A 15,282-nucleotide genomic window follows, 5' to 3' on the forward strand; every position below is an offset into this window, starting at 1 on the left:
TAGTTGTAGTTACCTCTTCCAATCCAAGCACGGGGTAGTTTAGGTATTAGGTTTTCATCTTTGATGCAGGCAACACATTGGAATTTGGTATTAGCACTCTTGTAAGTCAATGATCTTCTGGGGAAGATCTGCTAGTGATAAGCGATGAAAAAAGGGATCAGCATGCAAGGGGGGAACATTGTCTCCAATCTCATGAAGCAATTGTGGAGGCTTCTTCAATGCACACGGCAATATGTGTGACTAGAGAATGATTGGGCAGCATTAATGTGACACAAAAACAATAATGTTCCACTAGCTACTTTTTTTGTTGCAAAGATAAAAGTTCAACGAGAAATAATGAAAATGTTCTATAGGAGCACTGCCATACTTAGTCCAGGAAGGAGAGTTCGTCCTTAAACTTATAGTCAACAATCTCTTTACATTTGTAGGCAAGAGACAGGTCCTTCTCATTGTAACAACGACACAGGATGCACTGAACACACGCTCAGTAGACACCCTGGCTACAGGACAAGCCACATACTTTATTGCCAGCCTGCTCAGCTCTGCCCATTGGCACATCGACCCATACCAATACATCAATGGGTTTTGATCCACATAGACCTCTTATGAATCATCCAGATACTCCTGGAACATCCTGGGGATGGTCATTGGTGCTGCCACATGCTCAGTCTGTTTTCCCACTGCCTCTGCACTAGACATGAGCCCCACCAATTGAAACCAATACAATGCAGAGGTTGGGCCCGGTATTTCTGTTGCAGTTGTTGCCGGTGTTCTGGTTGATGGTGGTGTTGGCTGCTCTGAGACAAGACTGCCCTCAATGGAAGTTGATGGTGGCACCCCAGAACAGCAGGGTGGGACTCTTAAGTTCCAGCCGTTCTTCTTCTAAGTCCCGAGCTTGCTCTACAATCCACCTCTTGTATTTTGAAACATCTCCTTCAGAAAAAGGAATGAAAGTGGCAGAATGTTTTTGAACTGTTGATCAAGTACTGTGGCACAGATATACTCTTTGGATGCAATAATGTCATGTTGCAGCCTTGTATTAGAAGTCATGCGAAGTATTAAGCTTTCAATCAAGACATGCACTTCTGTGTTTTAATTTTAATTTATACCTGCAGGGGCGAACCTTTCATACACCTTCTTTACCTCGTCCTGTAGGAGATGCAACAACGGGAAAGCTTGACCCATCATACTATCCTCTTTGCTAACTTTTCATGTGAAAACAAGGGTGGGCGGAATTTGCGAAAGCGACTTTCGCAAATTATCGCGAAAATGTTAAAAATCTCCGCAAACAAGCGGAAATATCGCGAAGATGCGGAAGTTTTTTTCCCTCCCGTTCGCGATATTTTCTGCATGGTTGCGGGTCGCTAACTTACCCCTGCGGTTGCTCGCGGGCGCGGCCATCTTGTTTTCAGTTGTCTCGCGGTGCATGATCGCGAGAAGAAAGACATGATCGCTCGACGCATGACGTCACTGCGGACCCGAACTGTCGCGAGACAGCGCAAATGGCTAAAACAATACAACATCTCATGGAGAACGCAACCTGATCGGGAAAACTTGTCGGCGAACGCGGGGATTCAGGTAAGGCGATCGCGCGCGCGCGAGAATGTATTATTTTACAGCGCGAGCAAGAACCAAATTATCGCAAAGCTGCGGAATGCGGAAATTTTGACATTTCCGCGCTCTCCGCGGAACGCGGAAATGCCAAATTATCGCAAATTCCGCGAACGGAACGGAAATTTTGCCCAGGCCCAGTGAAAACCTCACAAGGGAGTAGCATCTATGTCAGGCATTTGTCTAGGCCTCATTTGTTTGCATCAATGGGATTAGCTTTCCCAACTGCATCCCTTCCTCTTTGAATGACATAGTCATTGATCTTATTGTACTTCTCAAACAGACATTGCAGTATGTAATAGGTCGAGTCCAGCATGTTGGCACTTCCTGTATCAGGGCTTTAACTGGTACTCCATTAGCACGCTGAAAAATCCGCAACTGCCTCCAGGATATAAAAGAATGTCTGAAATAAGTGCAGATTCTTCTGCAGGTGGTCAGTATGTTTCTGACTATGTCTTCCTTTTTCAGCAAGTCTTGCACCATCAGGTTGAGCAATGGGCCAAACACAGGACCCTGAAATAGCCTCCATCTGACATGGCCTTGACTATGTTACTGCCATTGTCCATGGCAGAAAATCCTGGTCTGAGACCCCTGGGTCACAGCCATTTATACACCTTGCTGTTAAATTCCTTCAAGATGCTTACAGCTGTATGTGATTTCGTCCATGCAGACATAGTCATTGTTGCATGCCGCCGAACGCTCTTATAACTTTCATCAGGGCCAAGACCTGCAGATATCTTTCGCTTTTTCTCCCACAAAAGAGATCCAGTGGGCAGTGATGCATATTTATTCAGTCGTATTGCAACTGGTCCACATGTCTGTCATCAGGTGGATCTTGTGAACAGTACTTTGCTGAAGGCTTGTCCAAACAACTGCTGCACATCGTGATACAGCGCTGGAATACCAACTCTGGTAAAATAGATCTGAATTGGAACCTTCCATTTTGGGCAGATGGCTGTCACGACTTCTAAGAATCCCACTCCGTTCACAAAAGAAAAAGGGAGGCAGTCCGGCACCAACATTTTTGCCAGCTTCCAATTGTATAAACATGCAGTTAGGTGGTTCCACTCATAGGGTCCCTCCTGTCCATGCCTTGTTATAGTAGCATGTATTTTCTTCTTTTCTGAGGCCACTGACACAGGTGCTTTCGAGAAGTAAATGGTGATGGTAGACTGAATGTGCATCGTGATGGGGCAGTCACTGTATGCCCTGGTGTCTCCATCTCTTTCAAAATCTTGTGCCATTGTGAAGTCGCTGAGGTGGGTAATTCTGCTGTTGCACTGCTGGAGACAGGGCTGCTTTATGTGAAGATGTCACCCTCTTCTTCCTCATCATAATCACCTCCCTCTGTGATTGGACTTGTAGCTGATGTTCCCCGGCTCTCCTCACCACGAGAATGTTCAGCACTTTTTTATGTGCTCCTCCCACTTGATTGTGTGGTGTTTTTTTTATTTGGGTCGTTTGGCCTTCAGTACCATAATGTGTACCAGACTCACCTTGATGAACATTTGTGATGTAAATGCTGAATACTGCAATGTGCCGCCCCTATTTGCTAAGTGTAAAAAAGTCCCAAACTGTGGAGAAGTACTTTTTTACTGTGCCACTGCCTATGCCTGAAGAAGTACTGGTGGAGGTAGGTGGGCATGTTGTTGATCACCTCTCAGTTTCTCTTGAGGTAGGGGTTGGTGCAGGTCTCAACTGAGGCTTTGCAAAGTCAGAGCTGGTGGCGGTGCTCCCTGTGCCACATCCCTCAGAGCAGGTTGATTAGCAATGTCAGACCCTCTGTGTCACATTCCACAATGAGTGCCTCGTTGTTATCATCCTCCTCATCATCTCCTTCCATTAGTCTGAGTATTTCAGGATATTTTCTTTTCATTTGCCTCTCCTGTTGTCTGCTGGACTCTGCCAAGGTCCACTCCATAACTCTATTATCATCAGAAGTGGTGCTTGGAGAAGATGTACCCTTCCTTTTCCTTACTGGAGATCTGGGAGCCAATGATTCTCAAACAGGAGGTTCTTGCTCGAAAGGAAGCTCAACCTCCTGTTCTGCTCCAACAACAGAAAAAATGTACTATTGCTGGCTGCAGCTGCTGTCCACTTTGCCCTGTTTCCTGAGACGATTGTCTACTACTTTGCGAAAGGGACAAATCCAATTCAACAATACTGCTCATCGACATGATTACAGTGGCTGCCTCACTGACAGACATGGTCCTAGGCTTAGGTTGGGGTGGTGCTGTTGATGAATAAGTGGTGCTTTCAGCCTGCTTCCTGGAGGCCGGTGCAGCAGGCATGAGTTTGCTGAAAAAGGCCAGTGGTGGAAAGTTGCTTCTTCTCACTGGCCATTTACTTGGCAGCATCTTTATTCGCGGCCATCTTCTTAAAGCTCTCAGTTGGCAGTTGCACCAAGCTGCACAAGCATAAGTGATTGGAGGACTGACGTGTGACTGCACAGGCCTTCTGTTTTGCAGTACCGCGGGTGATGTCTCTCCTCTGGTGCACCTAAAAGCAAACAAGTAAGATTTTTTTTTTTTGCGAAACGTGCCATTGTTTGCAGTTTGAATTAATACAGACAAATGGAATATTAGTGTGGTTGTTTTGTTAACTCGGGTAACCACTTTAAAGTCAAACCACACCACCACACTATAATTCCCCATCAGAAAAAACCACACAATCAGGCGCGGTGCGTCCATTGGGGTGTTGGGGCGTAGTCCCCCCGCCCGCAGCTCCCTCAGCTTCTCTGAACTTAAGTAAACTGAATCAGTTTACTTAAGTTCAAAGACGCAGAGGGAGAACTGACAATCATGTCAGTCAGCATGACGTCAGACCGCCCACCCCCTTCAGAGTCTGAAGGGGGTGGGCGGTCTGGCGTCATGTTGACTGACATTATTGTCAGACCAGGGGCAACAGGCAGCAGCACAAGTGCGCATGAGTGGGGAAGGTCGGCAAATTTTTGCGCCGTGCCCAGTCATGCGCACTACTGTCTGCTCTGGCTGGCGCATGCCCATTAGGAGAGCGAGGGTTGAGCAAAGGCTCAAACCTCGGTCTCCTAATGGGCAGGCAGGTGAGTAGTAACTGTGCCCTAAGCCAATCCTGGCGCTGCTGGCAGCGCCAGGATTGGCTGAGAGGGGTTGCCAGTCCACGCCAGTGCCGTTCGTGAAGGCGCCAAGCCAGGGGAGCAGAGGTGGCGCGGACCGGCTGCGAGGAGGTAAGTTTTATGTTTTATATTTAATGCCTACTTAAAGAGGGGCCTTGCTTAAAAAGCTACAAAGTATAAGACAGGGATTTAGGGCAGCCGGGCCTGCCGTTAAGAAGATGAGGGGCAGAGGGAGTTTTAGAGGAGGGGATTACTTCAAGCTATAAAGTTAAAAAAATTATTGATTTAGCAACACTGGGTCAGCGCTGGGCAACCTGCAGGAAAGGCAGTTAGGCGTCAGCTAATATCCCCTTTTGCTTTGGCTAATTATGCACAGATTCAAGAGAAGGGGTGAGAAAGGAACCTATCCGGCTCCTTCCTCTGGGATCCAATAATATAATAAATGTTTCCATGCTCCTTTAGAATTTATTGTGTGTGACAGGGATTACCGTCTGAAAGCAAGCACGGCCGAACCTTCTTTTTCAAAGTACTGACATTGTTCTTTAATGAGACCATAAAGCAGACCATCAAATATCTGTCTGAAGAGCCTCTAAAATAGTGTTCCTCTCTGCGCAATTTTTTTTCCCAGAGCGCCACTGATATAATTAACAGAATATTAGTTGGAGCTAAATCCTGATCTCATTAGTGGTGTGAAAGGTCTAAGGTTTCGTCACTGGGGACTTCAATAATCCTTTACCAAAAAGACGGCAGATAGAATGGCAGAGAGCCCCCCCTGCAGGTGCCTTGATGTACTGCATGGTTTTAGTCAAGATTACCCGGCATCTTGATTCCTGGGAGTGGAATCGGTAATGGGGCTGTGCAGGTATATAAGTGTGGGTTTGTTCTCATGTAAACACGAGTAGACAAAAATACTGAGGTAATGGACACAGCATAATAAAGGGGGGAAAACTTCCAAATGGTAAAAAATATTAACCGATAGGGAGAAATAAGGGCTCTCATGCTAAGATTTCCCACAGTCCCTGGTGGTAATTGTGCATCCTGTAAATACCGACAAGGGAAGGTATCATGATCGGTTTTACAGATTCTGACTAGAACTGAGCCCCTGGTTTTATGTGTCAGTTGTGTGCAAATCGAATTACTTTAAGATGATATTTCTCTGAGCTAGCACATTATTTTAGAAAGCACATCTCAGAGACAGAAAAAAGCAAGCCTTGTTCACTGTTTCCCCTGCACTTCCCTCTAACTGTGCTCAATTGTGTAGTCTGTGCAGTGTAAATAAGCTTCATCCACAAACACAACCAATACTCCAAAAGTGCAAGCATTCCATTCTCTCGCATGAAGCCCTTCACCACTTGTGAAACAAGACCATGCTCGTTATAAACAAACTGTGCTCAACCTTTGTCCTTTCTTCAATCTGTGCCTCCCACTTCAACTTAACCATGCACATGTAGTAGCTACCGCATCCAAAACCATCCAAAAAACGTTGTCCCCAAGCGGATGTTTTTAAATGTGCCAAAGCTACAGAACTACCAAACAACTGTTCTACGGTATACCTCCACCATATATTGTGAGCCAGCGCGTTTTCACAGTTCATGCAAACTCAGCAGCCCACCATCGGAGGTGTGCCGGATGTTTAACACGAGTGTCACGTGTTTATCCATGTCGCGTGACAACCAAAAAGTTTATCTTCTCAAGCACTAAAGCAATAGAACACGTCCCGTGGTATTCCATACCTTTTTCCCCCACGTTGAGCACCATAATTGTTGTCTTTTAGTCTGCCTAACAAGTTGTAAACTGTTAGAAGGCACTGTTTATTATCGCAGCCCCTTTAGCCCCTGCAAAATACGTTTAGAGTGTAATATACAGTGACAGTGAACATACATACAAAGGGAGAATATAGTTAAAAAAACAGTTTGTGCACCTGAACTCTGTAAAGCACAGTTCTGGAGGTAATTGCTGTTGTCCTGTACGGTGTTCCTGTGGAACTTATTTATATAGGATCTACCTTGGGCACAGGTACAACATTAGGAATCCAGGGAACTCTGTGGCACAGTAGTTGCTTTATGACTTGTTTCTGACACCTCATGAGCTGTCTGTGGTACAGGAACACACTGGGGCACAGACATGCTCGCTCAGTGCACAGGGGTCTCCAAGGATGCTGCCCGGGAGCTGTTAGGAGCTTTGAGGGGCAGAGAAGCAGCTACCTGAGGCTTAAGTTCCATGTGCCTATTATGATGGTCGGCCTCGCTCCCAACGCTCACTCGCCATTGGAACTCAAACTTTTACTACTCACCACTTTCAAATGTCACCAGCCGCCCCTGCACACAATATACAGAAGAATCGAGCTCTTTCCTTTGTGTTCAATATATTCTAATAGAGATACCTGTGGCTCTCGGGGCTCTAAATGGGTAAATTAATTCTAATCTTGTAAAAAAAAAATGATGCTAGAGTCTTAAGTCAAGCAGAAGGAAATTGAATCATTTACCTAAAACACTGAATGCTGTTGTTCGCCTCTGTGTCTATGGCGGATGGATGATGGATCAACCGAGGCAAAACGGGAAAAAGTATTTTACAAAAAAAAGACTATTTTTTAAAAAACTTTTTACAAACAATTGAATACAATTAAAATTTAAAAAGTGCAATGAATTTAAAAGAAATTAAATACAAAAATTAAAATAAAATTAAAATTAAGAATAAGTGAAATTATCCTCAAGCATATTATTAAACTGATATCTCATCCTTCCATGCAAGCCTATGGCAATGGCACACTGTCTGGATGTACACAGTGGCTGCCAGCCAGTACCACATGGTCAGAAACAACACTGAGCAAGAAAGCATGGGGAACATAGAACACATGCAGGCCTATGGCAAAAGCACACTGGCTGCCTATACAAAATGGCCGCCAGCCACATGGCCACAACAACAACCAGAAAGGAGGCAAGTCCACAACAAAGAAGATATGCAGGCCTATGGCAAAAGCACACTGGCTGCCTACACAAAATGGCCGCCAGCCATATGGTCAAACAACAACGAACAGGATGGCATGGAAAACAAAGACTACATACAGGCCTGTGGACACTGACTAAAAATTGCCCCAAGTCACATGAAATCGGAAACAAAGATAAATAAATGATGGCCTATGGCAAACACACTCATACACTGGCATGGTAACACAGAAAAAAGAGCATTAATTCAGCAATGCCAATTCAAAAATGAAAATTAACTGGGCTAAGAAAAACACACATCCTCCAAAGGCATCAAATATAATTACCCCACCTATACACTGTTAGCAGAAATAAAACGTGAGATGCCCCCAAAAAACACATTTTGTAATTTAATCCAATGCAATTCATGGCCTAAATGATGTTTCAATTCAGAAGACACCCCATAAACAGTTTTTTGATGCACCCATAACTACTATTGTGCCTACTGGCTGGAAGGCCTATTGGCAGATTAGGCCACATAGTGAATTAAATTAATATTGCATATTTATTAAAACATGGAGAAAATGTAGTAAACTGTGCATCATTTTTCCAACCCATAACCCATAAAATCAGAGCAGTATGTTCATAAACTTTATGATTGTTAACTTTTCCTGAATATGTGGTACACTGTACTTTTTCATGTTAGTGCTTGACGTGCAAGCCTGACACATACCACACATGTCAAAAACAGTCAACTTCCTGACAAAATATTCACTAGTCCCTTCGAGTGTACTTCTGACCAATTTGTTCCTCAAGGACTCACTCTTTCCATATGTGATCTTTTGATATGAAGGTCTATCCTTACCAATAATCATATCAGAACTAAGGTATTCACAATTTTTGGAAAAGACTTTCCTGATTTCTCCATCATTTCTATTAAATGCTGTGACAAATGTCTTCTCCTGCACAGCATTCCTGTTGATTGGCTTGGCTGGACCACACTAGAGATCTTCCCTCATTTTTAGTTTCACCTTCTTCACTACGTACTCCAATATCCATTGCAGGTAACCTATTGTCTGAATGTAGTCAACATTTTCTCCTGTTTCATCATGCAAGCTTCTATTGTGCTAGAATAGGACTTAGATCTGAGAACTTTATAGTATGGTATACTTCATTCCAGACCCTTTGAGTGACTGCTTGTGGCATGTAGAAGGCTATTATCTGCCGTGGGTTTATGGTAAAGTAGAGTATTTAGTTTTCTTCCCTCAATTTTAACTTTCTGGTCCAGATATTCTATTTTATGATCGCTGATGTTGCAGATGAATCTCAAATTAAAATCATTACTCTTAGTGTGATTCACAAATTCTTCTGCCTGAATTCTACTGCCTTTCCAAATTGTAAAGATATTGTCAATGAACCTATACCATACAATCACATGATCACTAAGGTTACTAGAGTGTTCTACCCAGAGCACCTGCATCTCCCACCAGCCCATGAACATATTGGCTTAGCTGGGGACAAAGCAGGTGCCCATCACTGTTCCCTGGCCCTGTTTATGTAGCTCTCTGGCAATGCTAAAGAAGTTACTTACTGGACAAAATGTCACCATCTTGATTATCATTCCTGTACAGTGATATTAATCTCACACCTAAAATATATTTACGTGCCTTAATACCACAAGCATGTGTTATACTCCTATAGAGCATAGTGACTTCTAAAGTCATATGGAGATAGTCTTTTTTTAATCAATACTCTGGATCTTCTCTGAAAAACCTCTGCAGTCCATAATTTATGACAACAGGCTGGTTACAAAAGGGCATATGAAAAAGTCTGTATAGCTCGAGGTATTATCAAGTAGACTGTAAATAGATGCCACAAGGGGTCTACTCTGAGGATCTGTGCTGTTCTTATCTATATTGGTTATGTGACAGAATGCTAGTAAATTTGGATACTCTTTCTTTAAAGACCTGCATTCTTCTATTTCCATAACACCACTCTCTTTCTAATCCTCCAGCATTTCCAAAATTTATTAACAATGCACAGGTATTCCAGTCAATCTATCTTGCAGTTTCAAAACCAAGGGTGAACGGTAAACTACGCTCTGCCGGCGGTGTTTTCAGAGTTTTTGCCACTCTGCGCTATGCTTGGAATGCAGTGTTTGGCAAAAAACTCTTTGTCCAGCTGCTGCATAGCAGATTTTACTATCCACCGCCACAACCGCCTTTTAACTTATAAATAATAACTTACTAATTAATTTCCTTAGTTAAGGATCCGGGTGGCATGGGCATGCACAGAGTTGCTGTGAGGGCTTGCAGTCGCTGCAGGTTTCTAGTGCACATGCAAACAATAGCACATTTGCGCACACAAGCGAAGGTCCGCTGCAGGCCAGGCAGGCCGAGGTAATCCTACAGAGGCTGAAGGCAGTGGGAGAGCATTGTCGACCTCCTGGATCTGCATTCTGCAGTCAGAAAGAAGGTAAGAGGCGACTGACTTGCTGGCTGAGCTCCCCCACTGTCTTCTATTCTTCTCCCCTTGAATCCTGAGGGTCCCTGGGGGCCAACTAGCCCACCAGGTCCATCCAGGAAGCGCCAAAGAGTTGCGTTGTAGAGAGGTGTAAAAAGGGGCATGGCCTCAAACCACTTCTCTGCCACACAGCTCTGTGGCACTTACTGGAGGTACCTGGTGGGTTAGTTGGCCCCCAGGGACCCTCAGGATTCAAGGGGAGTTAAATAGAAGACAGTGGGGGAGCTCAGCCAGTATGTGTTGAAGTGCCAGTGTTCTGTGTGACTAAAACTTGCGGAACCTGCCCCCACGAGTGCTGTCTTCCTTTGGGATTTCCCTGGAGTTGGAGCTTTAATATATATATATATATATATATTCACTGAAAAAACCATAGGTTTCACACATGTTATAGTTAGCGGAAATTTTACTGATAAAAAACCAATGAAATTCCCCCGTTATAGTTAGTGCAGGAAACTATAACTCACGTGACCGCAATCTTCTGCTGATGACATATGTGTCTTTATGAAAAAAAAATATTTGTAATATATGTATAGCTAAAAATTTATGGAAGAAGACATGGGCAAATAAGTGTCTAAATACAGTATTAGCATCAGCAGAGGATTGCGGTCGCGTGAGTTATAGTTTCCTGCACTAACTATAACGGGGGAATTTCATTGGTTTTTTATCAGTAAAATTTCCGCTAACTATAACATGTGTGAAACCTATGGTTTTTTCAGTGAATTTGTACGGTTTTTTAAATGCTAAGTTACTTTACGCCATTCGTGGCGTGTGCGCCCACTTAACGCAGTTCGTTCCGTGCGCGCACGGTGCGCTTCGCGCACCGTGCGCGCACAGTGAACACGCGGTGCGCTTCGCGCACCGCGCGCCCACTTTACGCAGTTAGTGCCGTGCACGCACGGTGGGCACGCGGTGCGCTACGCGCACCGCGTGCCCACGTTACGCTAGATGGGCCATGTACGCACGATGTGCTTCGCGCACCGTGCGCACATGGAGGACATATTATGCGCTTCCTTGTGATAGGTAATCTGTTGAAATTTTTTGGGGAAATGCTGTGCTCTTATATGCCATGCACAAATGGTGGCCTTCGGCCACCATTTGCACACGGGGTGGAGAGAGTGTGGATTTTTTTTTTTTTAATTTTTTTACCGTACGCGTACGGTAAGCGTACGGTAAGCGTAATCGGTGAAATTTTCGAAAAATAAAAAATTACCGTTTTTTGCCTTGGGGGATCTTTGAAGACTCAACTAACATGGTTATGTGCATGGGCGCTGTCTAAACAGCCCCTTTATATGTTTTTGGCATTTGTTTATCAGCTCCCCCCTCAGAGTGCGAGAGAGAAAATGGCGGCCGCCGCTTCCTGGTTTCGACCGATTCGAATGTTTACTAAGATCTAAGGACCAATCAGAATCGCGCTCGCGAACGCCACCGTACGCGTACGGTAAGCGTACCGTAAGCGCACCGTAAGCTGGCTCAGATACATATATTGATTTAAAGGCTATTTTCTCAGAATCTACTGAACAGATTTACACCAAACCTACAAAAGGCACTTCCTTGACCTGAGGACTACCTCTCTGCCAAATTTCAAGTAATTCTGTTCAGCCGTTCGGGCTGTAGCTGTGTCTAAAGGTCCTATGGAAAAATGCATGGGAAAAACGCGTTTTGGGACCCCCCTTTTATCTCAGCCCCCGCTTGACGAATCCCCCCGAGACTTTCAGGGTAGGAGCGGAGCGTAGCGCCCCACCTATTTTGAAAAATTCGCAAGGATTCGTCGACCGGCGCAAAAGTTATTCAAAATAGAATGTTGCGGATTTCCTATGGAAACGTGGTCCTAACTATAACTACCTACTGGCGACCGCCAGTAGGTAATATATATATATATATATATATATATATATATATATATATATATATATATATATATATATATATATATATATATATATATATATATCCAACCAAAGTGCCCTCAAGCTTAAGGAATGCACTCCACGAGAGTCAAGTTCTCCGAACCATTTATTTCCAAAACCGGCTTCAGCTTTTCATTAATTTAACATCCCTGACGCGTTTCGAAGCTCTTGCTTCTTCTTCATAGGGAAAACACCAGCTGTCAGTCCCGGATCTACACAGAGCAATGTTCATCCTTCCCACATTCATTTATAAGCCCCTCCTTGGGCCTCACGCTCACAGGTGGGTGATTGACAAAGCATGCTGGGAATGGAAGTCTTTGCGCTGCGTCAATTCTTCCCCATCAGTGGGGTCCATTTCCCTGGCAGTTCAAAGTTCGTAGACAGTGTTATTAATCATTTTTAATTTTTACCTTAATCCCTCCAATGGGTTTTGAAAAAGCCGGGCCGGTTCCCAATGTGAAAGTTTCTCGTGCTGCAAACAGGTTTGGCAAAGTTCTAACCTTACAGTCCATATTTATTTAATGGCGGCGCACTCCTTCACGGCGAGGCTGCCGTGTGTAAACATCCAACCAAAGTGCCCTCAAGCTTAAGGAATGCACTCCACGAGAGTCAAGTTCTCCAAACCATTTATTTCCAAAACCGGCTTCAGCTTTTCATTAATTTAACATCCCTGACGCGTTTCGAAGCTCTTGCTTCTTCTTCATAGGGAAAACACCAGCTGTCAGTCCCGGATCTACACACATATATATATATATTCACTTAAAAAACCATAGGTTTCACACATGTTATAGTTAACTGGACATTTCCCTCGTAAAAAACCAATGAAATTCCCCCGTTATAGTTAGTGCAGGCAACTATAACTCACGCAACCGCAATCCTCTGCTGATGACGTCAAATATTACATCACTGTATTTAGACACCTATTTACCCATGTCTTCTTCCATTAATCTTTAGCTATACATATATTACAAATATTTATTTTTCAGAAAGACACATATGTAATCACTGATGTAATATCTGACGTCATCAGCAGAGGATTGCGGTTGCGTGAGTTATAGTTGCCTGCACTAACTATAACGGGGGAATTTCATTGGTTTTTTATGAGGAAAATGTCCAGCTAACTATAAGATGTGTGAAACCTATGGTTTTTTAAGTGAATTTGCAAGGTTTTTTAAATGCTAATTCCTAACTATAACGTGTATGAAACCTATGGTTTTTTAACTGAATTTGTACGGTATTTTAAATGCTAAGTTATGTATTTATTAATATTTTTTTTTTCAGGTTTTTCACCGTGTGCGCTGTGGGTAGGAGCGGAACGGAGCGCCCCACCTATTTTGAAAAATTCACGAGGATTCGTCAACCGGCGCCAAAGTTATTCAAAATAGAATTTTCAGATTTCCTATGGAAACACGGTCCTAACTATAACTATCTACTGGCGACCGCCAGTAGATAATATATATATATATATTTATATATATATATATATATATATATATATATATATATATATATATATATATATATATATCTCATGAAACAACTCATTCACACACACACATATATGGTAACCCCTCAACCCCTCAATAGAGCTTTTTTATGTTTAAAAAGCTTTATTTGAAATAAAATATAATTACAGTGAACAAGCCATACTAATTATTTAAACTAATATAACAAGAAATGAGAAGGCAAATATTAAACAAAGTATAAAGAATTGATTACTTGATTACTTGTAAATATTGTCATTGTACATATTACAGGAGACGCAGTAGCAGCAATTGCGATACACGTTTATTTGAGACTGCGCAATATAAAAAATCACTGTGGGTCAGTGAGATTTCTTCAGTGTATGCATTGTGAAAATATCAGGTCAAATGGTGCTTGTTTAGAGCAGTGCACATGGAAATAGAAAAATTACTTTAACCTTTGATCAATGTAATTTGATTTGTTGTAAATATTTTTACTCAATAGAGCATGTGAGACGGAATGACGCCTGTACATATTGAATTGAGTACCCCCATTGCTTTACAGCATACAATGTCTGTGTTTATGAGGAGAATTGTTATTAATGAACTACAACTCCCAAAAAGCCTCATTATGGGCTAAGATGGGCTACGTATATAAAGGTGCATTGTGGGAAAATCCTCCAACCGTGAGCAAGGCCGCTGGCCGAAACGCATCGGTTTGATTTACAGACAGGGTCCTGTTGGTTTATGAATAAATAACTGACGACCTGTGAACCCTGAGTGCAGCGTATTCCTGCTTTAAAAAAAATATACTAATAATATTTATATATATATATATATTACCTACTGGCGGTTGCCAGTAGGTAGCTACAGTTAGGACCTATTTTCCATAGGAAATCCGCAACATTCTATTTGGAATAACTTGGCGCCAATCGACAAATCTTCGCGAAATTGTCCAAACGTTTGGCCAACTCCGGTCAGCTCCTATCCTGAAAGTTTCACGGTGATTCGACAAGCGGGGGCCGAGAAAAAAGGGGGGTCCCAAAACGCATTTTCCCATTGGACCTTTAGCCGCAGCTACAGCCCGAACTGCTGAACGGAATTACACCAAATTTGGCAAAGAGGTAGTCCTCATTTCAGACTTGTGCCTTTTGCTTAAATGGTGTAAATCCGTTCAGTAGTTCCTGAGAAAATTAGAGTTAAAAGAACATATATATATATCTATGGCCTCGAAGGATCCGCGCACCCTCCCGATCACAAGCTGATCTTTAATTGGCTGCCAACACTCTGAATCAGGAAGTGTTAGCAGCCATCTTGTGCCTCGGTAGAACCGAGGCACAAGAAAACCACAAAAAAAAGGCGCAAAACGCGAAAAGGGGGCAGGTTAGAAACACCCTGACCCCCTAGGCCTGCTCAGGGGGTCCCACAAGGAAGGAAGGAGGCAGGGCCTGAGGTGACGTGGTGCGTTTTAAGTTGGGGAATTAATTCCTCTTCAATCCTGCAGTCCCCTGGGGGCCAACTAGCCCACCAAGTACCTCCAGTAAGCGCCACGGAGATGCGTTGCAGAGTGTTGTAAAAAGGGACGTGGCCTCTGAACACCTCTCTGCAACGCAGCTCCCTGGCGCATACTGGAGGTACCTGGTGGGCTAGTAGGCCCCCAGGGGACCGCAGGATTGAAGAGGAATTAATTCCCCAACTTAAAACGCGCCACAGGGCGTGTTTGCACACGTCACCTCAGGCCCCGCCCCCTTCCTTCACCA

Source organism: Triturus cristatus, chromosome 3_1 (genome assembly GCF_964204655.1).
Source record: "Triturus cristatus chromosome 3_1, aTriCri1.1, whole genome shotgun sequence".
Taxonomy (NCBI): Eukaryota; Metazoa; Chordata; class Amphibia; order Caudata; family Salamandridae; genus Triturus; species Triturus cristatus.